This window comes from Ambystoma mexicanum, chromosome 5q (genome assembly GCF_040938575.1).
Source record: "Ambystoma mexicanum isolate Mex_15411 chromosome 5q, UKY_AmexF1_1, whole genome shotgun sequence".
NCBI lineage: Eukaryota > Metazoa > Chordata > Amphibia > Caudata > Ambystomatidae > Ambystoma > Ambystoma mexicanum.
This window is the reverse complement of record NC_090933.1, coordinates 707,779,516-707,807,166: the sequence shown is the minus strand read 5'-3', so window position 1 is coordinate 707,807,166 and position 27,651 is coordinate 707,779,516. Positions and strand designations below refer to the sequence as shown.

At 45.4% G+C, this 27,651-nt stretch overlaps 1 protein-coding gene across 1 annotated transcript in view; it reads left to right on the top strand.

The window, feature by feature from the left end:
• The window catches only part of TRAM1 (translocation associated membrane protein 1), a 519,069-nt gene that overhangs the window by 21,163 nt on the left and 470,255 nt on the right, over positions 1 to 27,651 (top strand). The gene's annotated exons all lie outside the window — the stretch shown is intronic.

The following is a 27,651-nucleotide window of genomic DNA, read 5'->3' as shown; positions in this document are numbered from 1 at the left end:
TGGCCATACCGGGGCAGCCAAGGGGGCAGATGGACAAAATTGTTTGTGGACAGATCTCCACTGTCATCCTGACCCGTAATGCAGTGCACAGAAGAAGTGGAACTATTGTGCAAAGACGGCCACCGAGAACGCATGACTTTCGACTTGATCAGTGCCCCAACTTTTCAAATCATATTTGGCATGCCATGGCTAGAGCAGCATAATCCCATCATTAATTGGAAAACCGTGATCTTTCCGTCCGAATGCCTGCACACCGGTTACCCGTACCTACCTCCAGTCCATAGAGCACTAAAGTTGGGGGCAGCGGCCTCGCCCAGCACGGCAGGACAATTACCCCCCCAAGAGTTCGAGGACGTGTTTCAGAAAGAATCGGCCAAAACCCTTCCACCACATAGACCATACGCTTGCCAAATTGATCGAATACCAGGGTCCCAGCCACAGTGCAGTCGCATCTACGCGCTCACAGAAAGAGAACCAACATCTGCGGGAGTATCTTCTGGCCAATGGGTTTATCCGGCCGTCCAAGTCCCTTGCATCCTCAGCCCTGTTTTTCATACCGAAGAAAAAAGGGGACCAGGATGTGCATCGACTATTGAGGGCTCAATAAAATCACAGTGAAGAACCATTACCCCTTACCGTTGATTCCCACGCTACTGGACCAAGTTAAGGACGCAAAGATATACTCCAAATTGGATCTGCGTGGGGCATACCACTTGGTCCGCATTAAAGAGGGGGACGAATGGAAGACAACCTTCCGCACGAAGTATGGACTGTTCAAATAAACTGTAATGCCCTTCAGCCTGTGCAATGCCCCGCCGGCCTTAGTTATTCATGACGGATGTGCTGCAGGAGTTATTGGACGTCTGCGCCATGGTCTATATAGAAGATGTACATGCTCCTCTTGGGTCATTAATATATCATGTTAGGGCCGTCCTAGAAAAGCTCTGCCAGCATCACTTGTATGCAAAACTGGAGAAATGCCTTTTCTACGTAACCATGGAGTTCCTCGGCTTTATACTAACCCCACATGACATCCAAATGGATAATAGGAAAGTGGAGCCAATTTTGAATTGGCCTTCGCCTACATCGCTCAAGACTGTGCAAAGCTTCCTGGGCTTCGCTAACTTCTATCGGCCGTTCATACCTGGGTTCTCGGATATTGCACAGCCTATCACCTCGTTCCTTAGGAAGCGCAAGGCCTCGGAAGCTGAGCGAGCTCGAGACGCAATTCCCGACCGCACCCATCTTGAAGCATCCAAACCCTGAGTTACCGTTTGTAGTTGAAACGGATGCCTCCAGTGTCGCGATGGAAGCAGTGTTGTCTCAAAGGGACCCGACGACCACCCACCTACATCCCCTGGCGTTTTGATCGAAAAAGTTTTCACCAGCGGAACTAAATTACTCTATAAACGACAAAGAGTTACTGGCCATCAAGGCAGTGTTGAAGGAGTTGCGCCACCATCTGTTAGGCGCGCGACATACTATCATGGTGTACACTGACCATCCGGATCTGCAGTACCTGCTAACGGCACAAGCCCAGTCCCCACGCTAACTTCGGTGGGCCCACTTTTTCTCGGAGTATGACTTTGTCATCACGTTCCGCCTGGGGGTTCAAGAATGGGAAGGCAGACGCCCTATCGCGCATTGGATGGAGCCTCGAGGGAAGAGATACCTACGCAGTTCCAGAACTCGTGTCCATCCCAGGGAGCAAGTTGCTGGGCTCGACCAGTTCTACTTTACTGCCCTTAGACCAGTTCTATCGCTGCATCCAGCAATCGAACCCAGAACAATGGCAGGAATGGGTTACCCAAGATCCGCAACGAACCATCGTGGGCGGGTTCCCTTACTACCAGGGACGGTTGTATGTCCCGAAACCCAGAATGAAAGATGAAATACTACATAACTACCATGACGTCCTGACAGCGGGTCATCGGGAATCGCCAAAACCCTAGGGAAGATTCAGCAACATTATTGGTGGCTTACATGGCAAAAGGAAGTGAGTCGCTACATCAAGACCTGTGATGTATATGCACGCAGCAAGATGCCTAAAACCAAACCTTGTTTGTTTATTTGGTAATGTGCACCGAACCCTTGGGTAGCTGGGCTCAACAGGACAAGTAAACTTAAAGCTTAGTTACAAAATACGTTGGGTGCATACATACAGAAAATATACATTTTCTGCCACTTCCAGGTTACAATAAAGTGGTGGAAGCTGGCGGTCACATATTTCATATTAGTCGACTAGTGCAGTGGGTAGCAAATACATGTATGTGGTAGAGCATAACAGTTATCAGGTAGCAAGTGCAGTCTTGGTACAGGACAGAGCGAGTTAGGAGCCATTTGTTCGTAGCCAATTTAGTATGTTGCGTCTAAATTTAGGGTTCCGTTCTGAGATGTGGGGAGTGCGTTCCAGCATTGCGCTGCGTCAACTGGGAAACTAGAGCCACCAGCTGCGGTTCGTTGGGATCTCTAGAGTGTGGGCATTGGCAGATCTCATAGGGCGTGTAGTGATTCTCCTGTTTATTCTTTCTGAGAGGTAATGGTGATGCTAAGTTGTTCAGACACTTAGGCGTGAGTGAGGCTGTTTTAAGGAGGATCCTGGTTATTTTTAACCAGTGGACATCTCTTCTAAATTTGGAGATGTGCTCTCTGTTGGGAATATTCAGGGCTGCTCTTAGGGCATTATTTTGCAGTCTTTGAATTTTGTCAGTGATGTATTTATTAGCGCCCAAGTACAAGGCATTACAAAAATCCAATCTGGACATTTAAGTGCATTGGCCAAGGTAATGCAACTAGTTTTGGAGAGAAATGGTCTGCAAGCTCAGATGAGTTTGCAGGTGTAGGCTTTTGTGGATGCTAGTGAGTTAACTTGTTTCTTAAGGGTAAGTGTGGAGTCAAGGTATAAGCCTAAAGTTTTAACTACGGGCATCACCTTGATGGAGTTATTGTTGATATTGAAGGAGGCATAACTAGGGCTATCCTAGTGCCATCCATGCCTGAATGAGGAGGTATATCGTATTTACTAACGCAGTGCCCTCGAGAAAGTTGCCCAAAAGGGGAATGAGGATCTGGGTGCCATCTGCATAATTTGTGTAGGTGACACCCAATCTGTCTAACTTGTCAAACAAAGGCTTAGTAAACATGTCGTACGTAGTAGGTGAGACACAGGATCCCTGAGGTATGGCGCAGGATGTTTGTATGGGGTCAGCGGAGGCTGAGGGTAAAAAGACTCATTTTACGGTTAGCTAGAAAGGACTGGATCCAGGTTATGGCATTACTTGAGAAATGGGCAGCCGACCTAAGGTGGTTGCATAAGACTACGTGATTCACCAGGTCGAAGCTGCAAGGAGGAGTAGCATAGCTGTTTTCCCATTATCTTTCAACTCGTCAGTTTGGGTCTTAAGGTCTATTAAGGCTGTTTCCGTGGCATGAAGAGGGCGGAAGCCAGATTCCCATGGTCCTAATAGGTGATTTAGCTTTCAAGTCGTCCTGAATTTGAAGGTAAGCTACTCTATCGATGATTTTAAGTAAGAAGGGGACTGTGGTGATTGGTCTATAGTTAGTCGGGATGGTGGGGGTCTAGTGTTTGTTTTTTAAGCAGTGGGAGGACCCAAGATTCTGAGGTTATTGGGCACTTTAAGTCTTGAAGGAGGCATTAATAATCTTAGAGATGAAAGGGGCTAGGTCTCTAGCTGCACCCTTTATAATTTGGGCTGGGCAACTGTCTCCCTTGCAATTTGAAGGTTTTAGGGAGAGTATGAGTTTCTCTTTCTCAAGGATAGAAATGTTTTTGAAGCTGAAAGGTATGGTAGTTCTGTCCAGTGTGGATTGGTGGGGTTGCTGCTCGGATGGGTGCAATGAAGCCACCTTATTGGCTATTTTGAGTTGGAGGGATGCAATTATTTTTTTTTTGGGACAAAGCATTTTTTATGTCAGTACACCATGGCTTATCTTTAGGGACATTGTCAGCCGGAGGGATCAGTGATTCCATTTCGCGAAGGATAGTGAATAGTTCCTTGGTGTCAGATTTAGCCTTTGAGATTCTATTGTTAAATGTGTTCTTTTTTTGTGCGAATTATTTCTTTTTTGTAGAGTTTGGAGTGGTCAGTTAGCTTGACTTTGTTCTCATCAGTGGGAGAGTGACGCCAAGTGTATTGGAGCTTTCTTTTTTGGAGTCTTAATTCTTTGAGCTGGGGCGTGAACTAGACATTAAGATGAGATTTCTGTCTGCCTTTACGAAGTTTGATAGGTGCAATAATGTCCAGTGCCTTAGTCATGGCATTATTGAAGACCTCCACTAGTAGGTTGGGGGTCTGTGTTGCTGTGAAGGTTATTGATGGAATGAAGGAGATGAGGGAGTAATTTTTCCGCTGTGATTTCCTTTTTCTAGTTGAGAGCGGAAGTGCCATAGCAATAGTTTTAGGGCTGAGGAGATCTAGTGTGGCGGAGAAGGTAATTAGATGGTGGTCAGTCCAGGATTGCGGGGCAATGCGTTAATGGCAATGTTGCAATTCAGATTGGCCACCCAGTCGAGGATCCTTCCTTTTGATATGGGTAGGGGTAAGGACTTTTTGTATGAGCCATAGTTGTGGGTCTATTGATCCTCGTGGTAGTTTTCGGAGTAGTGGAGGCATGTGCAGAATTCGGGTTGTTATGCCTGTTCTCCTGCGCTCGCCTAGTTGAGAGTTCATAGGCTTGGGTGGCATTCTGTATGGGAAGGCTATTTTTGCTATTTATTTTTGGTTCATAGAGACTGGGCAGTCTTGATCTCAGTCTCATGTTTCGGTCCTTAGGTGGGCATGTTGGGATAGTAGCAAGGGCCATTATAGTGAAGAGGCTGAGTTCGAGTAGGATTGACTGGTTCCTCTGGGTTTTACTCTTGTTCATGGAGTTGGCTTGGTCAGGCAGGGTAGGCTACTCAAATTGTCACGGGATAGGCTAGTTTCAAATCTGAATAGTCTATTTCAATAGACACAAAATAGGCTATTTTCAGTTCTCACAGAATAGGCTAAACACAGACTAGGCTAATTTCAGAATCTCGCAGAATAGGCTATTTTCAATAAACAGCAGAATAGGCTAATTTCACTTTTCACAGAATAGGCTAATTTCAATAAACACAGAATAGGCTATTTTCACTTTTCACAGGAATTGGCAGACTTCAACTTATATGGTGGACCTGTTTCAGTTATTCAGAGTAAACAACCTCTGATAGGATAGAGTAGGCTAGTTTCAATTATCCGTTTTCGTATCTGTTCAAAAGTATACAGACTGGAGGGCCTTAATTGGAGGCATCAAGTGGTAATGGGAACAGTAGGCTAGTGCACATCTGATCGGAAGTGTGTAATGTGCTGTTGCATTAAAGGTGTGGAGGACCAGCATCGATATGGTCCGATAGTCTAGGTTTGCAGTGATAGGAGAGCATACATTAACAAAATTACAGATGCATTAGCATTAAGACATAATATCATACCAATTAAGCAGTCTACATTCATAATATGGCGGGCACATTATAACGGCGGCCTGAACATGTTGTCTCCCAGAGTATGTGATAGCCAGTGGTTCAGTGTTGCTCCACCCCTTACCTATACTGCCAGCCTCATGGCACACCATTTCTCTGGACTTCATCACGGAATTCCCCCCGTGTAATGGGTACAATATCATCATGGTGGTCGTGGACCTGCTGACCAAGATGGCGCACTTCATAGTCCTGAAAGGCCTAACAAACGCAGGAACCCTTGCGGATACCTTTTTAACCAACATAGTGAGAGTAGATGACTTCCCTTCAGTCATAATTTCGGATAGAGGAAAGCAATTTATATCAATTTTGGAAGCTGCACCAAGGCCCAAATTGATATCCGGCTGTCCACCAGTCACCACCCGCAAACGGATGGACAGACCGAGAGAACAAACCAAACCCTGGAACAGTATTTGCAGTGTAGGTTTACTCAAGCCGACGATGGGTGGGTAGATCTTCTTTGGGCAGCAAAATATGCCTACAACAACATCCATAGTTCCACTGGGTTCTCACCTTTCTACTTCCTCTGTGGATGAAACCCACGGTCCACAGCCCTCGATCCACCCACAGATCTGGAAATGCCTGTAGTCACATTGTTACACACCAACATCCAAGAAACCTTACGAAAGGCCATCCACACTACGCAAAACAAAGAATGCCCATAAATTCCCGAGTGCCAAGTGGGCGATGGGTTTGGCGCTCTACCAAGTATATTTGGGTTTATAGTGATATTACCGAATTACATTATGTCTAAAGTCATAATGTCGAGGAAAAAAAAGGTTTTTCCATCCCAGTGCGTGGTGTGCTCACCTGCTCATTGAGTCCAGCTCTGTTCCTTCAACATCATTGAAACACTTGTGTATGGGCGCGTTATATATGCCATATCATCCTATTATATCATCCTATCATTGCGGTGTCGGCCTTCAGTCAATCAGCTCCTGTGAAGAAGAAAGACCGACATTGTAAAAGTAAGCTCAGTCACTGTATAGAACAAGTTTGCAAGCACATCAAGTTTGACACCCATGTTTAATCAAGACTTACCTGTTCACCGTTGTATCCTGTGTGTCGCAGCCGGCCTGGACCACGCACCTTTAGTGAAGTAACTGGAGGACGATATGTACACTAGGACCACGACCGTAGTCGCAAACATTACGGTGAGCAGCGCTCGCTTTGCGCCAGCCGCCAACCCATGTGCCGAAGGGGAGGGGCAGAAGGGAAGGCCCTGCACTTGTACTTACCCTGTACTTAACTTTAGGTCACCCTGACCCCAGAACGATACATCCCAAAAGTCCCAAAACCACCCAGGTCCCTCCCAACCTCCCGGTACCCTGGGAGTTGAACCCCAGTCGACCAGTGGGGGAAGGAGTGACTGGGGCGAGTGTCGGGGTGAAGGCAGCCAGCGAGGGGGCTACACATCGGTACATACCGGACCAGGGGTAAGCGTGACATATACCTACCATATCAGAAGTGCTTAATGTACATACATTGTGAATATAAAAATCTAGTAGACATAATTACCATAAAATAGACAGGAGTTAGCTCATCGCAAGCCAACCCCATAAAATCAAATCAATTAGAATTAGACAAGCGTTTTTGATGATACACCATAACCGGTACAAATCAATGTGCCCGCTTTCAGTCTCAGTATTGAGGCAGTAGTTCCAAAATGCGTCCTGCCTTATTGACTAACAGTTGTGTACCATGCTGCCCAAGGTGGTTATGTATGCGTTACCCAGAGCTGCACATTTAGTGAAAAGGTGCTTTGCTGTCTCCAATGTGCCAGGCATTTTACATATACGACAGCCCATGTCCTGGAACGGAAGCCCAAGTTGGACATCACGAAAAATGAACAATGGTAACTGGTTTATACAAAGCCAATATAACTTTCCAACTAATTAGTCTAACTTCTCTTCCAGTGCCTATGGCAAGGGCTCTGGCCAGACCCCGGCAGCAAGAGTAACCAACTTTTTCGGCTTGGTATGGATTTTCAAGTGCAAATGTCCCTGTCTGATCAACATCTGGCCCTTGAGGGAGACCAGCCCCAGCTCCAAATTGAAATATTCAAGTGTAGTAGAGGGGCTTAGCCTCAGGATGCGCTTCCAGAAGGAACCCTCAATCAAATCCAGCCAATGGAAGTACCCCATGGCCGGTACCTCTAAACCATATAAAACCATGGAGCAAAAGCATTGGCTGTATAGGGTAATTATCCCTTCCAAAGAAAACCCAGCAGTTTTTCTTGTGAAGTTACCAATCAATTGAGTTATGCGTTGTGCCTTAACCGTCTTAACAGATTTTATGTAAGGGTATGTTCTGCTGGCTCTCATTTCCACTCCTAGGTATGGGTAAGATGCCACGTAGTCTCACTTGCCAAGACTGGTAGTGAGACTGAGACACGTCACCTTTTCTTTTGGGGGACACCACCATAACCTTAGTCTTCCCCATATTAATACTCTGATCATTTTCAGCCGCGTATTTAACCAGTATGTGAAACATGGCTTTGGCTCTGCTATATGTGTCATTCTAGCATAACTAAGTCATTGGCGTAGGACATACAAAGAATGGACCTCCCACCTCTATTGGGGCCGCAGCCGATGCCTGGAACAAATCAGGCTGGGAGATCTGACCAACATCTGTAGAGCAGTGGCACAATTGTGCATCCCTGCTTCACCCCCTTTACATATCATAATTGGGGCAGACACTCCCCCGCCAACTACTCCCGTCTCCCCCCAACCCGTTCATTCAGTCGAACGCGTGCTTGAGTTTTCGAATGAAGACCCTTTAGGACATTGACAAGCCATTTCAGACACCCCCAGGATACCATTTTACAGCAGAGCTTCCGACGGTTGACCCTGTCGAAGCTACTCGCAAATCCACAAAGGTGACTTATAAGGTAGGCCCACCAGGTTCAGTCGCACCCCTAATCGGGGAGTCCAAGATCCTAAGGTTATGCAACGTGCTGCACCCTGGGCGAAAACCCATCTGCATTAATTGTCGCACTTGGGTTTCTTCCACCCATGCCTGGAGAGCCTTTGGGACAAAAGTGGTGAAAATGTTTTCCCCGTAACATCTAATAAAGACAGCAGTCTGTAGTTCTCCGGCAGCAAACAGTCGCCTTTTTTGTATACCAGGACATGGACCGACTGCTGCCATGATGCTGGTATTTTTTGTGCCGCACATAACTTGTCAAACAAAATTTTAAGTATACTGGCCCACTGATCAGGGTTCTGTTTTTAATACAACATTGGCTAAGCCATTTGGTCCTGGGGCCCTTGAATTTATAAGCTTCAGGATTGCAGGTTGGATGTCGACTTCGTCAATGGCCATAGCTACCCCCGATCATATAATCCAGTGTGACGCTCCAGTGCCTGCTCCACTGTTCCCTCTGACGTACCTCGTCCATTCCAACTCCTGTATAGGATTTAGGATACGTTTCCTACGATCCCCTTTGGCCTCAGCCAACATTCCCCATATCTTAGGGTTACTACTTCTAAGTGCCATAATCCTGCTCTGCCAGCGTGTGTTGAGGATCGAATACCTCCAGCGCCTGAGCCATCCTTTATAGTTTTTATTATACCCCTCACTCGTGAGGACAACTCGGGAGCCGACAGCCCTTGGCTGCAAAGCACTCGTAGCTCTGTGCATCTCTCTTGGCATCTCGAAGGGCACCATCGAAGGTGTGACTTTCACTACTTGAATTGACCAAGAGTGCCAAAAGAAAAAGGCAGCAAAAAATATATACATGAGCAAGGTTCCTACACAATTGGTTCTTCGCATACTGCGAAGTGTCTGACTCGATTTTCAAGTAAAGGCATTGCACAAACACAATCATGAAAGATACCACTATTCCTATACAATTGCCATGTTCCTACACAATTGGTTCTTCACATATTAAGAGGTGTCTGACTATTTACAATTGGATGCATTGTACAAACACAATCATGAAAGATACCAATATTCCAATACAATTGCCAACACGTGTTTAGACCTACTATTGGGTCCTCGTCGGGGCATGCACTAATTGATTATTGAAATACTGAATGTGAAACAACCGACAAATACTATTTGCATTGTTCAAAGATTATTGGCTCGGATGCATCATTTATTTCTTTTTCATAATATATATATATATATATATATATATATATATATATATATATATATATATGTATATATATATATATGTATATATATATATATATATATGTATATATATATATTTATTGGCATTTCTCTAAACATAAACTTCGGGACTCAACATCGTCCCCAACCCCCCTCTCCCCCTCCCCTCCCTCCTGGTGTTAGCTCTTTTTGCAGAACCTTAGTGTCCCTTGTTTGCAACAGTTCTAACTTGTGAACATATCCAGAATGCGGATGTTGTGTGGGCACCACTGTATCATATAGTAACTTTGAAGGAATTCCATTATCTCTCCCCAATCTGTTGCACATCCTTATCTGTCCCCTTGGAGGTTATATGTGATTCTCTCCATTGCTACATAGGTCCATATCCTGTGGAGCCATTCTTGTGTAGTTGGGGGAGTCTCTTTTTTTTCCAATTCTGGGCTATTGCCAGCCACGCTGCTATTAGGAGCCCCATAAAGTTACGCTTTTGCGTCTTCGAGATTGTCCTGTCTCCGGGGGCCCACATGCCACACATCCAGATTTCTTCTGCTAGATTCGTGGTTCCCTCGAACATTTCCTGCATTTGCGTTTTCACTTCCGCCCAGAACGGTTGTAGTTTTCCACAGTCCCACCATGTGTCTCCATGTGCCTATGGTGTCGCACCCCCTCCAACATTTTCCTTGAGCTGTGGGGAACATTTTGTGGAGTCTTTCTGGGGTGTAGTGCCATTGCACCATTACCTTGATCCATGCTTCCCTTGTTTGAATTGCCCGGGTCCACTTGGGGATTATTTGCCACAGATAAATCCACTGCTTCCTCGTGATTTGTTTTCCCAGAGTGGTTTCCCATTTTTTCATGTAAAGCCACGTAATGTTTTCATCTTGTGCGTTGATAAATTTATAGAGGGTTGATACGAATTTCTTTTCTCCGGATGCATCATTTTAATGAGATATCAATGCACTGAGAAAAGAACGAGGGGAGGAAAAAACAAAGAGATGCATGTTAATCTATTGGTCTGCAAGTCCATAAACATAACAAATCATTTACAATGTAAAAGCCTTGTCAATCTGTACTTGCTTTACTATTTAGCTCCCTATGACCCGTATTGTTGTATGATTGATTCATGAAACATTCAAAATATGTTGAGCAAGCGAGTTGCAGGGTGCAAGGATTAAGCTGCCCCAGGGAACCAAATGTTCTAATTTAATAAATTAACAAACATTATTCTTTAGGTATACATGACTGCTTAACCTAAACTCTGATAACAATGTGTTTCAAACGCGCATGTCGCTGTCCCCCAAGAAAATGCTGGATATGTTTGTAAACTGCGAGTTGGTAATTGTTCTCGCACAATGATAAACTAAAATACGTTGTAATGGAGCATCCAAATGTAACATTCAAACCAGACAGATGCTGGTTTTGAACTGAAAATATGAAAAGGAAAAGAAATATAGCCATCGGTTCATTTAGAGGCTGGGAGTTCAGACTTCAAACTATTCAATCATGGTGCGGTGAAACATGGTTGCTTACCAATTAGTCTTGAAAAGCAATCTTGTTCTAAACGCGTCACATTTAGGGCATGCTTGCTGTCCTGCATTTTCAAACCTAGATATCCTCTGGGGTGTCATATACGCCCTATGCGTAATATACAGTTGTATCTGTTTTAATCTCGAATTCCTCAACACCTTCATATGGTACCCCTGAACTCGTTCCCACATCCAGTCCTCCATCGGGGCTCCTAGTTCCGCTTCCCAGTCTTGTCTCAATTGTGTTACCTCCTTCCCAACCTTAGACATCATCATTTCGTATATTCTAGATATCTCATGTCCCCCTTCGTTATATAGTATATTATATCTATGGTAGCATCTGGTTCTTCCTCTAGAACAACTTCGGGCCATATTTTCTTGATTCTCTGCGCCTTTCGATATGTAATATACTGGCCCGTGTGCAACCCACTTTCCTCACCCAACACCTCAAAATCTATGATAGAGCCCTCGCCAGATATTACCTATTGTTGCTAACCCAGTTCCCAGTAACCCAGGTTCCCAGTGGTTCCTGACTATCATCCTTAGCTGCTTATCCCCCCCCCCCCCCCCCATTAGTGCGACTAGTGGTATCTGCAGGGAATATGGGGATGGGTACACCATCTGGCATGCCCTGCGCCACATCTTGCATCCAATTATCATCATCTTAGGGCGCCCTTCAATTTCTATCTTGGACAACCACATCATCTCTTTCAGGTAAAACGGGGCGCAATCATGTCCAAACAACCTGGATTCGGATGTCGCTTCATCTGAAAGCCATTTGGCAACATACTGCAGTTGGCTCGCTACATAATGGACCTCATAATTAGGCAGTTTTATCCCCCCTTTCTCATAAATGTTCTGTAGCTTCCACAGTGCCACTCTGTTTCGCGTGCCATGCCACAGGAAATCCCTACACATACTGTTCAGTTTAATGAAGAACTTCTTGGGTATCAGGTGCGGTGTAGGCCCAAAATAGTGCAGGAGCCTAGGTAGGACCACCATCTTTAGCATTGCCCCACGTCCCATCATTGCCAAGGGCAACTTCACCCAGAATCTCATGCAAATTTCAAATTCTTTTTTTTAATGGCTACCTCCGTGTTGTTCCTATGCTCCTCTTCCACTGTGTGGTATACATCTATCCCTAAATAACGAAATGCACTAACCACCCATGGTATCTGTAACACCGGTAACTGTTCCATTAGAATCCCTTTATATCCTCCCAATGTAAACGTGCTGGACTTCTGAGGGTTCACTGCTATACCAGACAACCCCGCATATCTCTCCATCACTTCTAGAATGTATTGGAGAATTTCTTCCGGGTGCCGCAAGTACAGCAGCATATCATCCGCATATAGGGAGATCAGATTTTGTTCCCCTCCCACCACAATGCCCATGTCATATTGTTGTCTCAAATATATTGCTAGGGGATCCAGGGCCAATATATAGAGAATTGGAGACCACGGACATCCTTGTCTGGTGCCTCTGCGAAGCTGCCATCTTTCCGATATCACTGCTCCCGTTTTAACTCTGGCCAGCGTTCACTATATAGCATTTTCGCCAACAGCCATGGCCACTTGACCGAGTCAAAGGCCTTTATTGCGTCCAAGGATACAATTGCCATTTCACCCTTGTTCTCGCTCCCAAACTCAATGACCCGTTGGAGTCGTCTATGATTGTTGGATATATTCCTATTCGGGACATAACCCGTCTTATCAGGGTGTATTAGTTTAACAATAACCCTCTTCAGTCTATTTGCCAAAACAGCTGTCGGTATCTTGCTGTCTTGATTCAACATCGACAAAGGTCTATAGGAACCGCAGCTATGCCCAGGCTTGTTGGGTTTGGGAAGCGGTATTATAATCGCTTCTCTAAGTGACTCTGGCAATCTTCCCAGCTCAAACGCTTCATTCTGCATTTCTAACAGTGGGGGAAGCACCTCTTCCTTATATATTTTATAAAATTCACTTGGGAGTCCATCACCCCTAGGGGCCTTACTAGTGGGCAAATGTCTCGCCACCTCTTCTAGCTCCTCCAAAGTAATCGGTGCATCCAACTCCTTTCTCTCCTCCGCGCTTATCTTTGGCAGTCCTATATCCTCCAATGTTTATCGTCGCGCGACTACTCTCCCCATCATCTCCATATAGTTGCCTATAATAGTCTGCAAACTCTTGATTAACTCCCTCTTGGGTGTCAGCTACACTACCGTCTTCCCTCGTTATTGTTCTAATCGTGGGTCTGGGGGTTTCGCTCTTATATAACCACGCCAAAAGCCTTCCTGGTTTATCCCCTCCCGCGTGCTGTCTCTCTATATATTTTTTATAGTTGAGGTTACACAGTCTTTCCCAGTGATCCACGCATTTCTGCTGTAGCCAGAGTATCAATTCCATTTCTTAGTAGTACTTCCTCCTCTCAATTCCTTTTCCAGTTCCCCTTCTGTCTCCCATCGGTCAGCCAGGATCCCCCCCTTGCAGACCTTTTAGATTTTGCTATGGCTACCCCTCGCATCACAACTTTAAAGGCTTCCCACAGTGTGCCCGCTGAGTCCACGCTGCCAGTATTCGTCTCAAAATAGGTTATAATCTTCTCCCTCATATCCTCTCTAAAAAAGGGGTCTCTCAGTGCTTCCGCTCGGAGGCGCCATGTCATAATCCTTGCTCTGGGGGGGGGGGGTTTGGGGGGGCAGTATTGGCATCTGAGGATCAAGGGCCAGTGGTCCGAAAGGACCCTTGCTTTATATTCTACTTGTGTAATCTCTGTTATTACCTCTGGTGTAGCAAAGGCACAGTCCAGCCTTGTATGTAACTGCTGCGGGGCGGAATAATGCGAGTATTGCCTTTCCTGAGAGTGTCTCATTCTCCACACATCTCCCAAACCAAAGTCATCCAGCAATGTCTGCAGCGCTTTAGCAGCTGGGGCGCATCTGTCCATCTTCCCGTCTGATGTATCTACAGTAGGGTTTAGTACACAGTTAAAGTCCCCTCCCCAGATCACCGCGCTCCCCATGCACATGCTAAGATTAGTACACAGCGTTCTGAAGTATGCCGCTGTATTCTGATTCCGGGCATACGTATTTACAATGCTTATCTCCCTATTTTCCACCAATCCCCACAGAATAACCATCCTCCCATCCCTCTCAGCTATCTCCTGCAACCGCTGAAAGGGGACATGCGGCACCACCCAGATAAGCACTCCCCTGGCATAGGCAGAATATGATGAGTACACCACCACTCCCTTCCATTTCTTAGCAATTGTCTCCATTTTATCCTGTCAGGTGGGTCTCCTGCAGCAGAGCAATGTCTATCTTTTGCCTATGCAGGTACAACATGGCATTTTTCCTCTTTAAATAACTATTAAGCCCCCAACATTCCAGGTAAGGTGGATCTCAGGCACCCCCGCATCTAGCTCTTTCTGGCAATAGCCTGTACTCGCAGCTCAGCAGGGTGAGGCCGCCCTAGTGGCTATACTACTACTACTACTACTCCTCCTCCTCCTCCTCCTCCTCCTCCTTCTCCTCCGGAGGGGCAGGGTGTCTTTGTCCTGCCGCTCCAATCCACTTCAATTCAACCACGCATTGCTACTCAATTTACTTATGTACTCGGCTTCTATATTCCAGTCCATTAGGTTCAACAAAATCAAGGATATCATAGCCCAGTATCAGAATTATCCGTCTGCACCCCTCCATCATTATCTCTATCATAGTCTCTACTGGGGTGCCCCGCTCTGTGTCAGTTCAATATACATATAATATCCCAATCACTTATCGTGCTCCTCATGGGCCTGGTCCGCATCTCGTTCCAGGCAGCCCTGTAGGTCCAGCCATGTCGCTGCTTCCTCTGGGGTGTCAAAAAAGAACTTTCTGCTTTTGTGCAACACTTTGACTTTCGCGTGGTACAGAAGCATGTATTTGATTCCGGCCACGTGTAGCCTCCTCTTAACTGCCACATAGCTGTACCGTTGCCTCTGGACTAACATTGTGTAGTCAGGATACGCCGTGATGGTGGTTGAAGCTCTTTCGATTGTTCCCCCTTTTATGAAAGTACTCCAAGATCTTCTCGCAATCTTAATAGTTCAGTATCTTCGCAATTATCGCAGTGGGAGGGGCTCCATGCTTCGGTTTCCTCATGAGGGCTCTATCTACTGTAAATCCTTGCGAGTTTGTCGGCCCCTTTTTCTTGCAGGATCATGTTCTCCACATAGTCTGTAGGGTCCTGTCCTTCTTCTCCCTCCGGCAGGCCGACCACCCGGATGTTGTTCCTTCTCGCCCTCCCTTCAGCTTCCTCCGCACGGTTCTCCAGGTTAGCCACCTGTTGCTTTAATATGTGGACCTCCTTTGCATTATTGGTGCTGGTGTCTGTGTTGGTTTTCACCGCACTCTCCAGGCTGTCATTATAGTTTAAATAATAAGCATGTTTAGAAAGATGGCTCTGTTTCAACAATTGGTTACAAACATACATTTCTGGTCCCGCAGGTAAGTTTTCCCTGCACCCTCCAGATGGTTAATGAAGTACCAATTTAGGTAACAAACATAAGGCGAATGAAAGTAATTGAATGATGCAATCTAAGGGTAAAATCCCACCTTGAAATTGCCAATCAAAGCACTCTTGGCCAGTTCAAGAGTAGCTGAGTACTACTTGAGTCAGTGTGGAACACAGTGCCCAATGGTGGTTTTCACATTATCTGTCGCAAACTATCACCAAGTGTAATAAATGTCGACACTGTTCTTCACAAAACCTTTTTCGCTTTTTCGTTCAAGAATCAGTTTGTCTGCCAATATATGTGAGGGTTTCTTTAGCGTGGGTTGGGAAATCCACTTCTAAAGCTTATTTGAGAAAGTGGGTTGGGGGAACCCAATATTCCCCATATACCGCTGCTGTAACCCACATCAAATACAGTTGCATCTTCACTCTCTTGGGCTCTAGTGCACAAAAAAATAAGTACCCCATTTTCAGCCTACTGAGCAACCGTTAACTGGAAGAAACAAGGTGAGCTTTGGGACTTAATGTTGCATCAATACTCCTCAGTATTGTTTTCTTTCTTGTCTGTCTTTTGTCCGCAGTTTTGGCTTGCTTGATTTGTTTTTGCAATTCCACGTATGAGAGAAGATTCCTTCCTTGGCAATCACTCAAATCATATCCATATGGTAGTAGTTTCTCACGTTGATAGAGAATTGAGTTTTTAATCTCGTTTGATCGCATGTGTAAAATGACCCAATCCATCTTATGCTCTTTGACAAATTCGATCACTTTGATGTCATTTGAGGATATGAATCTTAATTGTGGCACATCTTGGAACAATTTCATTATGTTGCATTGATTTTAGTATGGGAGCTTTTGAGCCATTGACAATTCGCTCTAGATGAATTTTGCACAAATCTTCTTTTTGGTTCTTTAAAGCTCACCTTGTTTCTTCCAGTTAACGGTTGCCCAGTAGGCTGAAATTTAGGAATATCAGAATGGGTTGCCCATTTTCCTTTTTGTTCAATCGTTAAGAATGTTCTATCACCACCCAGCTAACAGTGGTCAATGATCTACTTCATGGGGACCGTCAACTTCCGCACATCAAGGCGGAGATGTCCACCATACAGGGCACCCCACCATCCACCACATTATACCAGAACCTCCCCAGGTCCCCGCCACAAACTACCTCCGCACACACCGCAGTCACTTGGAGGCAGACGCATACACACAGGCTGGGGCAACAGACTAACACTGGCGCAACCACTATGGCACAACTACACGCTCTCTGAAGTGCGGAAACTCGCAATAAGGGCCCGGTGGAAGCTGGGATATCCACAATTGGGGACGTAGTGTCTGATGGTTCCATTCTCCCGTTTGAGTCGCTGCAACAAACTATTTCAGAATCCCCGAGAATGAGCGGCATCGTTATCTACAATTGAGACACGCCCTCTGTGGTCACAGGCAGGCACTCACGGACGCACCCGAGTGCACCCCCCCTGGAACGTAACCTACTTCCACAACACATCCCCAGCAAATTCACGTCAATTTTATATAAAGCCATAAAAGCATTAGCTACCCCGGAATTGGCCTGCCTTAACGCTAAATGGGAAAGGGATGTAGGTCCCATAGAACCGGAGGACTGGATTCAAGTACTTATGCACCCACGTGAGATTGCCGTAGACTCAAATCTGATTGGTACAGCTCAAAATATTGCACCAAGTCTACTACCCCCGATGGCCCTGTTCAGATGGGGGCGAGCCTCTGACCCTAACTGCCTGAGGTGCCAAGTGAGGAGGGTACCTTCTTTCATCTCCTTTGGGAATGCCTACGGATAAAAACTTTTTGGACGCAATGCTGTCAAAGTCTGACGAGGGTCTTGGGGCGCACAGTGGCACTGGAACCAGCAAGGCTGTTAGGGGTCCCAGATGATAATACTTAAATAAATGTGAGGGTATATTCCTGTCTAACGCAATGGTTTGAGAAAACATGATATTGCACAAAAATGGGGCGCCCCGGACTGTCCAACCCGGGCCCAGTAGTCCTCTGAAATGGATGCCTGCGCCGTGAAGGAACACAGAATATATACTGCACAGGGTGCCCAGCCAAGGCCACCAAGATTTGTGGGAAGAGGGTGTGAACTGAAAACCGGTGTGATGAAGTGGGCGATGAAAAGGAGAATATTCAGAAATGTAGCATTTGGTTACACAAGAAAATCAGACCGACCCGATATGGTGGCAATAAAGGGGGGGGGCAGAGGGAGATGTTCTATGTTGTATATTGTTATTAAAAGCAATAAAATGTGATATTAAAAAAATAAGAATGTTCTATCACAAGCAGTCACTTACGTTCTTCAAGGCTGGTCCGTTGTCTGCCCTTGCCATTTCAATTCGGTCACACATTTGAGTTGCCAATCTTTCAATTTCCTCCCATTCTGTTTTTGATAAATTATCCCAATGTTCATCCTCACAATCTTGTTCAATAATCTCCACTGAGTCTCTGAGACAAGTGTCATCAGCTGACTCGTCTCCCCACTGGAGAGATGGCGAGTTTCGCCACACTTGGATTCGAGTCTCCAGATTTTTCCACAATATTGAAGGATGTAGGTAGTTCTTTCCTCAGTCTCTTTCATGATTGACTCATAGCCACGGGAGGGGGTGTTCTCAAGTTCCCCAGAACAGCCTTAAACTGTTTTTCAGGGTTTGATTTTTATTTTATTTTTTTCTTTTGATTGGAGTTTTTCTTGCTGCATGTTACCTAGCTCTTTGTCCTTCCCTGAAAAAATTGAAAATACATTGATTTCTTTTTCCAGGGTCCGTATTCAGGAGCTTGATTATTTTCATTCTATGAAGCTGCTGGTTTATGTGGTGCTATGCTTTTATCATTGCCGATGTTTTCCAGGCAGCACGCATCCACTTGGAGTCTTCAAGTAATGCCTTCATTAATGTGGATTTGTCAAGAGAGATTTGGCTGTCTTCTAGCCAGGTCGCATAATCGATTTTTACCATAATGCTGATGTTTCGGCCTCTTTATTGAGCCGTGCTTACATTTTTCCTGACGGGCCCTCTAGTGACCCCAATTTGACAAGGATCGCTGATCACGTATAGAATCATTGAGCGACTCATATAATTTGGTGAAGGGTGTCAACGTAATTGACAGGGATGCCATGATTGGTCTTTGTAGCTCACTCAAATCAACATTCTTTCGTTGCCCTTGGCTCACCATACTCTGCTGCTCCCATTCCGAGTGATCCTGAGTTTCATCGGATGAGTCAGCTGTTATCCATGGTGCAGTTATAAGGGGGGGCGTTTATAGAGTGCTGACTCGGAAGTAGCGGAGGGAAGACTGTGTCTTCAGAGTCTCTAGCATCGTCCTCTTTATTTATCCCACAGTTTTCCTTGTGGGAATTGCACTAATTTAACAGATTGCAAAGGAGTTACATTTAAATCCTCCCGAGACGTATTCGCCTCTAAGGAAGACCATCTTAATTGGGATAAGGCTAACCGATGCCTTTTTTGCGAGGACATTTTTTCTGTCAATTCCTTATGGTCCTTTACCAATTGGCCCGCTATGTCTACATTTTTACAAGGGACGATTGCTGGAGAAAGAAGCATTTGTTTCTGGTTGTAATGCTAGCATTACAATGTCTGTTTTCAGGAGTGTTTAATGGGACTTGTGGAGCTATCCACTGACTCTCTGAAGGTGAGATGATATCTAAAGGTCGTATTTCCATTGCGTCCGCACTTATTGAAATTCTTTTTGCATCCCCTTCAGAGTTCGCTTCCGACAATTTCTCTTTTTTTTTTTTTGCAGTTTGAGATGGAACTCGATTCGAGTCCTCTTTCTCCAGATTTCCCCCATTCACTGCATGACTATCGTGAGCTTTGCCTACTGCATTTGATTGAGTAGTGGTTGACTCAGATGCCACTGATCCCAGTTAGTCATTGACTTGGAGGAAGCTTTGCCCAATTGGCGTGTTCTCATTGTCCTCGTTTATCAGCTTTTCACGTTTACAGGCACCCGAATTCCAATAAGCTTGGAGAATTCTGCGACCTGTCTCTGTTTAACAATGTTGGTATGCTCTTGCAATGAATAGACCCCCGCAGTGGGGCTATAAGCAGCTGAAAGTAATGATCAATAAGGGACTCCACTATCCCACACTTCACAATGCGCACAAGTCAGACCTTGTACTTGCAACGGAGTGTTCCTTCAGATATTAATATAAGTCTTGTGTGTGTGCATTTAGTTAATAACTCGCCCTTTGGGGATGATTTCACCAGCCGCTCATAATGTCATCTCCCGACGTTGGACAAGAGTGGTTGTTTCAGATTAGGTACGGCTCTTCACCTCCCAGCCAAACACGGAACACACTCTGCCAAGACACTCCGCGCAAGGGCTTTGCGTTTGCGCTGAGTTTTTGGAAGGCACTCCCTGCCTCCTGCATTAAAGGGGACTGCACGCTGCAATACTCTGTAGTGTTCATCAAGGTATATAGGATGCAGGAAATGGATCCAAACTCATGTCTTTCGGTTTTCAATTCACTCCTTCTGCCACCAGGAGTATAGTTGTCACAACCACACCGAAAAGCTTTCCACTTTCCAAAACACAGCTTCTCATCACAGAACACACTCTGCCAAAACACTCCTCGTTGGACTATTGCAATAGCCTCTTTCTAAATCTTCCTGCCTCTATCCTTCGACCTTTACAACTTATTCAGAACAGGACTGCAAGACTTGTCCTTGGCATCAAGCCCAGGGATTGTATCTCTCCAGCTCTGAAATCTCTTCAATGGCTCCCTGTGGCTGCAAGGATCAACTTCAAGAACCTCTGCATCGTCCACAAGGCTTTCTGGGGCCTGGGACCACTCTACCTCCAACTTCCTCTTCCAAAACGTCTTCCTTCTCGAGCTCTCCGCTCATCCACCTCCAACTCACTGAAGGTCAGATGCTTCTCCAAGCAGAGTTTGGGGCAGATCTATCTCCTCTGCTGTGGCCTCCCTCTGGAACAGCCTCTCTGCCGCTCTCAAACTTGACCAGAACCACCTCTGATTCCGGAAGCAACTCAAGACCTTCCTTTTTGCTTCTGATTCCGGAAGCAACTCAAGACCTTCCTTTTTGCTTCTGCTTTCTCTCTTCCTCTCCCCTGCTAATGCACCTGACTGCTCCGCGCACTGGTCACCTGGTAACCATTGGAACTCAGGCCAAGGCTCCTGGACATCCAGTTGCCCTTGCGCTGCCTCCGGGCTCCCCAGCACTTAAGGGTCTGTATCTGCAACTTTACAGTCCCTTCTCTCTGCACTTATGAGCCACTCGCTGGCTGCACTTGTGAGTTAACTGCATTTCCCCTGCCCCCTGGCACTTCTCTCATTCCCTCTTCCACGCACTTGTGCGATCTGATTGAGACAAGGTCTAGTAAGATCGTTATTTTGTCCTCCCTTTGTTTTCCCCCCCTCCATATCGTGTCGCACCTAGAATACTTGTGTGCAGGCGCGTTATAAATGCTATATCATATTACATATTGTATCAAAGGCAGCTGATATGGCCAGTAAGTAGTATGAGGGCAGATGGGTGTTGTCTGCGTTCATCTAGGCCTTCCCATATGGAGAGGAGTGCTTATTCGGTTCATCTCATGGGGTCTGTAACCAACCTGGGATTGGTCAAGTTGTCCATTGGATTCCACATGGTTGAGCATTTCTTTGTACACTTGGTTCTCCAAGTTTCACCAGGTACAGTAGGTTTGATATAGGTCTGTAATTGGCAGCCTCCTGTTTTTCCTGCTTGTATGATTTTGGTACTATTCCGTTGTTCAGAGGTTGGTTCATTAGTAGTTTGGTGTAGTTGGCCCCACAGATGAGAGCTGTATTGGCCACTTTTACTCCCCAAAAATAAAACTGAGTAATAATACTCCCAACTAAAATATGAAATTGACACATGTTTTCACCCTCATAGCTCCATGGATATCTGGATCATTAGGGTGCATGGTGCCCTTATTATTTCTGCCTGATCTAAAAAGTAAAAAATTTACCTTTTTTTTTTAAAATTTGCATGAAAAATGTGGCGCAAAGAAATATTTATTTAAAAACCTTTTGTATTTTACATTTAAAACCTATTTTTACTCTCGTTAAAAACTTCCATTGGAAATGGCACTTACCTTTTTACTCCCAAAAAAAAAAAATCATTTTACTTCCAACTTTAGAAAATGGGGAATAAAATACTCACCCCAAAATCTTATCTCGAGCACTGGGTCTAGTGGGCTGGTGTTTTATGGGTGAGTAGCTGTTTGTAGATATCTGGTGGCCATGGATCGCTGGCGGATCTGGCCGTGTGTTTCTTTTAGTAGGTTGCTGAAGGCTTCCTCGCTTATTGGTTTGAGTTGGTTGAATGTAGCGCTGATTTTTGTGGTTCTGGATGGGTGCTGCTTGTGGTCCCATTGGATGTGTCCATAGCCGTTACGTGTATTTGTGCTCTATGGTGGTCCATGATGCTGTCACATACCATTTGCGAGGGTACGGTGGGGTTCTTGCTGCAAGAGGTTTCCTTTTTTTTATTCTTTTTCTTTTCTTTCTTTTGTAATTCTGTACTTTTGTTTTGTGGATTGGATTTGTGTGGCATAGTGTGCTTTCTTTGCTTTCAAAACTGTTGAATTTGTCGTTTAGTTAATTTTGTCCAGTTGATTGTAGTCCATGTCTTTTCTAGTTTACGGTTTGTTTTCTCGAGTCCTCTGAGTTGTCTCTGAACTATCTGGCCGCTATTTGTTTCAGTGTGGATTTGAAAGTTTTTAAGGGTGCCAATTGGTCTAACGTGTCTGTTATCCAGTTGTTGAGGTTCTCTTCAACTGTGTCTGGTGTCATTTTGTTTAATTGGGAGGTATCGGGGTTTAGTGGTTCCAGTTTCTTTTGCTTGTCGTTGTTTGCTTTGTTTGTGGGTACTGTATGGGCTGGGGTTCTGACGGTGAAAGGGATCATATGAAGGTTGTTCCAGATTACTGGTCAAAGTGGGGTGGTAGTGGAGAGCCCATCCCTTCAGAAGATTGTGTCAAGGGTGTGTTTATCTCTTTGGGCGTTTCCTTTCACCATTTGTTTAAGATGGAGGGTTTCCAGGAGGGTGATGAGGGAGTTAGTTGTGGCTTTTTCTCTTTCAAACCAGATGTTGGAATCTTCCAGAACGATGCTGCCATGTATTGCGGATTGGCTAGCTATGGTACCAGTCAGTTCTGTGACATTGAAGTTGGGTGGTTTGTAGATGAGAAGCAAGAGTAAGTTTAATTGTTTGGGTTTGAGGTTGACTAAGAGTGATTTGCAGTCTTCTATGTCTGTTGAAGGTAAAAATGTGGAGCTGAGGTTTTTGTGAGGAATGGCGATTCCTCCTGTCTCCTGTGCTAGATTAGCATGAATTTAATTCTAAAAACTGATTAGTAGGTTGCTAATTAAACATTTCTTGATTAGCAAACAAACATATTCGATTTCGCCAGAGGTTATTTGTATCCAAAACATAAATTGAGCAACAATACAGCAATTTTGTACCCAAGACATTAGTGAGGCGAGTACCTATAACATGTAAAGGTTAGCTGCATAAATAAATACATATGATAAAAATGCTCTGAAAACAGTTTTCATTGCAAGGCTCTGTGCAGCTGGGTGCAGTTGGTGTTGTACAGGGCAGGGTCCAATATACTATATGCTTGTCCCATCATTTGCTGTAAATGGAGAAGTTTCATGAATCAAAAGTTCACAATGTTAAAGGAAAGTCTTTGCTGGAGAGACCAAGTGCATGGTATGATGTTGCAGCATACAGTGCAATTGTGAACTTTAGGTGGACAAAGATGGCCCTTGCCCTGTCATTGAGATCAACTGTTTTCAATATGACTTTAAATACCACTTTCGTGGGAAAGCAGGCCTGGTAACAGCACTTAAGCTCGAACCAGGCAGAGCCAAACACAGCAGTTCAGACCTTGAGTGCCCACAAAAGCATTCTTTTTCGCTATTGGCACTCTGAACACCATCTGTGGTGCTGATACTATTTGTTTTTAAGGTACCCAGGCTTTGAACAATTCATGCTTCATTTAAAAAGAAATTACAGATGTGTCTGGAATCCGAAACAACTGTTTGCTGGAGGTGGGGCCAGGATGTGCGCAGATGAGAGTGGTTTGGGGAGTTGACTGGGGCGCTCTGGTGGGGGGGGGGGGAAGGTGAGGCACTCCAGTGGAGACTTAGCCTGGGGCACCGCCTCCACGGACAATGTGAAGGCTGGGCAGAGGTGCAGCGGGCCTGCATGATATGCGGCTGGTTACTTGCGGATTCTGCTTGCGTTCCCCGCCTTCTAATTGGCCAGCTCATTCCCAAGGTGCAAATACAGGGATCGAAATTAACGCTGCATAAGCAGGAGCTAAAATAATCTCCTGGGTATCCAGCATTACACAGTGACCAAGAACTACCACTGGGGAACCAGGAGCTAGTACATAGCGCTCCTCAAATCTAACTTCAACATAAAATGCAAACGTTACATTTGCTTATTTTGATTAAACCTTATGCTTTAAATGTCATATAGATGTGTCGTAGTGCTTAGTGTCCCAAATGCATAGTTAAATTCCCATAGGTCTGTTTGGCATCAGTTGTCCTGGGGAGCCAAAAGTAGCTCCTGGTAGCTGTTGATGCCAAGCTTACCAGGCTCTTCTAAGGTAAAAGCAGGAGATAAATGGCTCCCAGCTCCCCTCTATTTCGCACCCTGTAATATACAATGCAATCGTAATCTTCGAGCAAAGTGAGTTGTTGAGACTAACTACAGTGTATGGTGTTGTAGTAGGTCTGTAGATGTATGGACTGGATGGAATGATTTGTTACTTTGCGTAAACATCTAGTTAGCTTTGTGTATTCACTTAAGAATTTGTGAGAGTGGGTAGTCGCACAGAAGAGCTTGAGGGCACAACAGTATTGTGGCAGGATAAACCCTGAGAATAGCCAATGGAGTGACATTTTCAATGTACTAACCATCCTGCTATCTCCCAACCTATTACAAGTACTATGCAGGCCCTATGGGCTTACCAAAGAAACACGCAACGTAACAAACGCTCTCATACAACAAACCATCCTAGACACTGGGCCTCACCCTTAAGGATACAACAAGCCAGTGTACGCAATCAAAACCACCAACTAATCCACACCCCAAACATACCCCCAACATAGCTAATCTTTGCATAAAACAAATATTCCCAGAGACTCGGCCTTACCCTTAAGGATGCAAGCCAGTGCATGCAATCAACCTCATTTAGGAAGCCAACACACAAAGATGTTGGTTTCTCCTGGTCCTAGCCTGTCCGTCCTGCCTCACTAACCCATCCCACCGTCAGAGCCACGTGAGCACCTGGAGACTGTGGCAGTGTTAACGGTGCACGGTACAAGACAACTTAACATAACCTGGGAAAGGAAAGGAAGTAAGACTAAGCAGAGTGGATGACGTAGCAGGCAGAGAACTCAAACTGGGTGTAATTTTGTAGTTTACGGCCAGCTCACTTTTAGGGTAGCTGGTATAAGCAAGAGGTAATAAGATGCAATGTCAACGAGTTTAGGATCAGCTTATGGGTTGAGCACCAGATGCAGATGTATACAACCAGCCGGTCAGAGGACTAGGATTTCCTTCAAAAGCATATGGTCGGGTACATTTTCAAAAGTGTTCGCTCGTCAATATGATGCACCTTCCCCAACGAAATGAAATGTAATTGACAATGAGATTTAGATAAACTAAACTTTACTGAAAAACATGGGGACAAAGCCGAGTTTTACAATGGAATTGCTGTAATTATGCATTATATAACAAACATTTTAGGAATGCAATTGCAGCTCTATCTTTTAAAAAAAAAAAGGAAAGTTAACATGTGCTGGTCTTTGCCAAACAGAATAATAATGGCTTGATATAACTACCACCCCTATTTACTTCTGGTTTGCAATTATTTGAAAAAGAATTACATTTTCTTGACTAGCACTCCCACACAGGCCTTTGGCACTAACAGTGGAGGTGATGAGCACTGTTGCACCCACTCTGCATCAGCCCCTTTTATCTTGCAGTGAAAAGAGAACTGAGGGGTAGGGAGAGCACTGAAGGCAAGAGAGTAATGTATGTATTTATTGGATATTTGTAAGGCACCTATGCAACAAATGGTGTTTCATGGCACCACAAGACAAAAAAGGGGGGGAGGGGCAGTGGCAAGGGAGAAGTTAACAATACTGGGCCTACTAGGCCTTGTGACATTCGGATCATGCAAGTGCAGTAACAAGAAGTGCATGGAAGGGGTTGAAGGGGCTAGGGGAGTGCCGGCCTACTTGAAATGCTAAGTGCTAGGGTGGGGAGTGCAGGGTGAAGAGGAGAGAGTGCAAGTGAAAAGGGAGGTGAAGGGGGGGCACAGGGGGGTAGGCGAGTGTTAAGGGGAGGACAGGAGGGCAAGTGGCAGGGATTGCAAGGGGTGACGGTCCACATGCTAAGTGTGAGGAGGGGGGGGTGAACTGAGCAGGGAGGGGCCTTGTGCCCTGTAGAACTCGGACTGAACCAGGCATCCAGTCACTACCATGGTGTTCGCAGGGGAGGGGGAAGGTAGAAGAGAATAGGAGGGCCTTGAGGAGCTTCCGGAACTTGGGCAGATCCGGCTCAAGTCTAAGAGGGGCAGGGAGACTATTCCAGATTTAAGGCTACCTGGGCTTTCATTGAAAGTGGTACATTTAAATAGCCAGCTGTGCTACACAAGTGTCAATTTAATAGACAAACCTACCAAATTAAAAAGCAAATTGCTATGCGACAATGCTTATTTTATGCCTTGAATATTAGTTGGTAGTCGCCAGGTATGGCTTCATGGGCAATAATTTTGTAGCTGTCTGGTAGCCATGTTTCTGTGAGGGAGGCCGTCGGTGCCACCTTCGCTTAGGAGGTTGTAAATTTCCGTTTTGTGCTTTGCCATGGATCTTGAGCAGGATGTAGTGTGACTTGTTCAATGCTTTCTCTGGCGGCCCGCTGGGGGTTGGATGTGTGGGTTGTTTGTCCACTATTGCATTGGGGTGGTTGTTTTTTGGGTGTGCGGCTAGATCTGTCCCTTCATTTAGGCGTTTCAGTAGGTTGTGTGATGGGTGTCTGTTTTGAATAGTCATAGGGCCTCTTTACAAGTCCGGCTGTGTTTTTTTTTTTTTTTTTCTTTTTTTTTTTTTTTTTTTTCTTCCAGCACCTTGCTCCACGGAAACACTGCTGTATTACGACCCCGGTGTTCCTGGAAGTCAGGCGCTGGAAACACGTCAATCCCCATCCCCATCCCCATTCCAATCCCCTAGGACTCAATGGAGATGACTGAAGCACCGGCACTGTTGATAACGGTGCCGGTGCTTCGCGGAAAGTCTGCGGGTGGCTACCGTCTGCAGATTCAGAGTGTGCCGGTCCGGTAACAACAGTGCCGGTAGGCTTACCGGCACCATTGTTGCTGTTGACTGTCTGAGTAGCACGTTTTCCCGTCTCTCATTATGAAAGGAGTGTTGGTGGTGGGGGGGTACCAGTTTTGCACTGATTCTTAAAGGCGTCTTTTTCGATGGAAGTTTCTGCACTGCAGGGTTGTGTGTTTGGGTGAGACATTTGTTCTGGCTAGTGTAGTAGAGCTTCCTCTAATGTCACCTGGATCCATTTTGTGGGTTGTTCGATTTCTGATCTGGCTGGTTTGTAGGTGGAGAGGTAGTGAGAAATGTGTGATGTTTTTGCTCTCGTTTAGTCCAGATTTGTAGTTTCTGGAATGGGGGTGGGTTGGTGGTTTGGAGGTGTTGTGAACTCCGATTGGTGGTTCCAGTCATTCAGTGGAAGTGTGGCGTTTTTTCCATTGCCTGCTTCGTCCATTCTTATTAGCTCTTAGTCCTGCCAAAGGGGCGATCTACCACCTAATTAAACTGCCATTAGTGTGTTTTTTTTAAAAGATCATTTCTGGCACTGTAAAGAGGTAGACGGCTATCTTTTGTATGAAGTATTTTTGTCAGCGATGGGCGACTATGAACTCGGCTTGCTCCACCAAATTACAC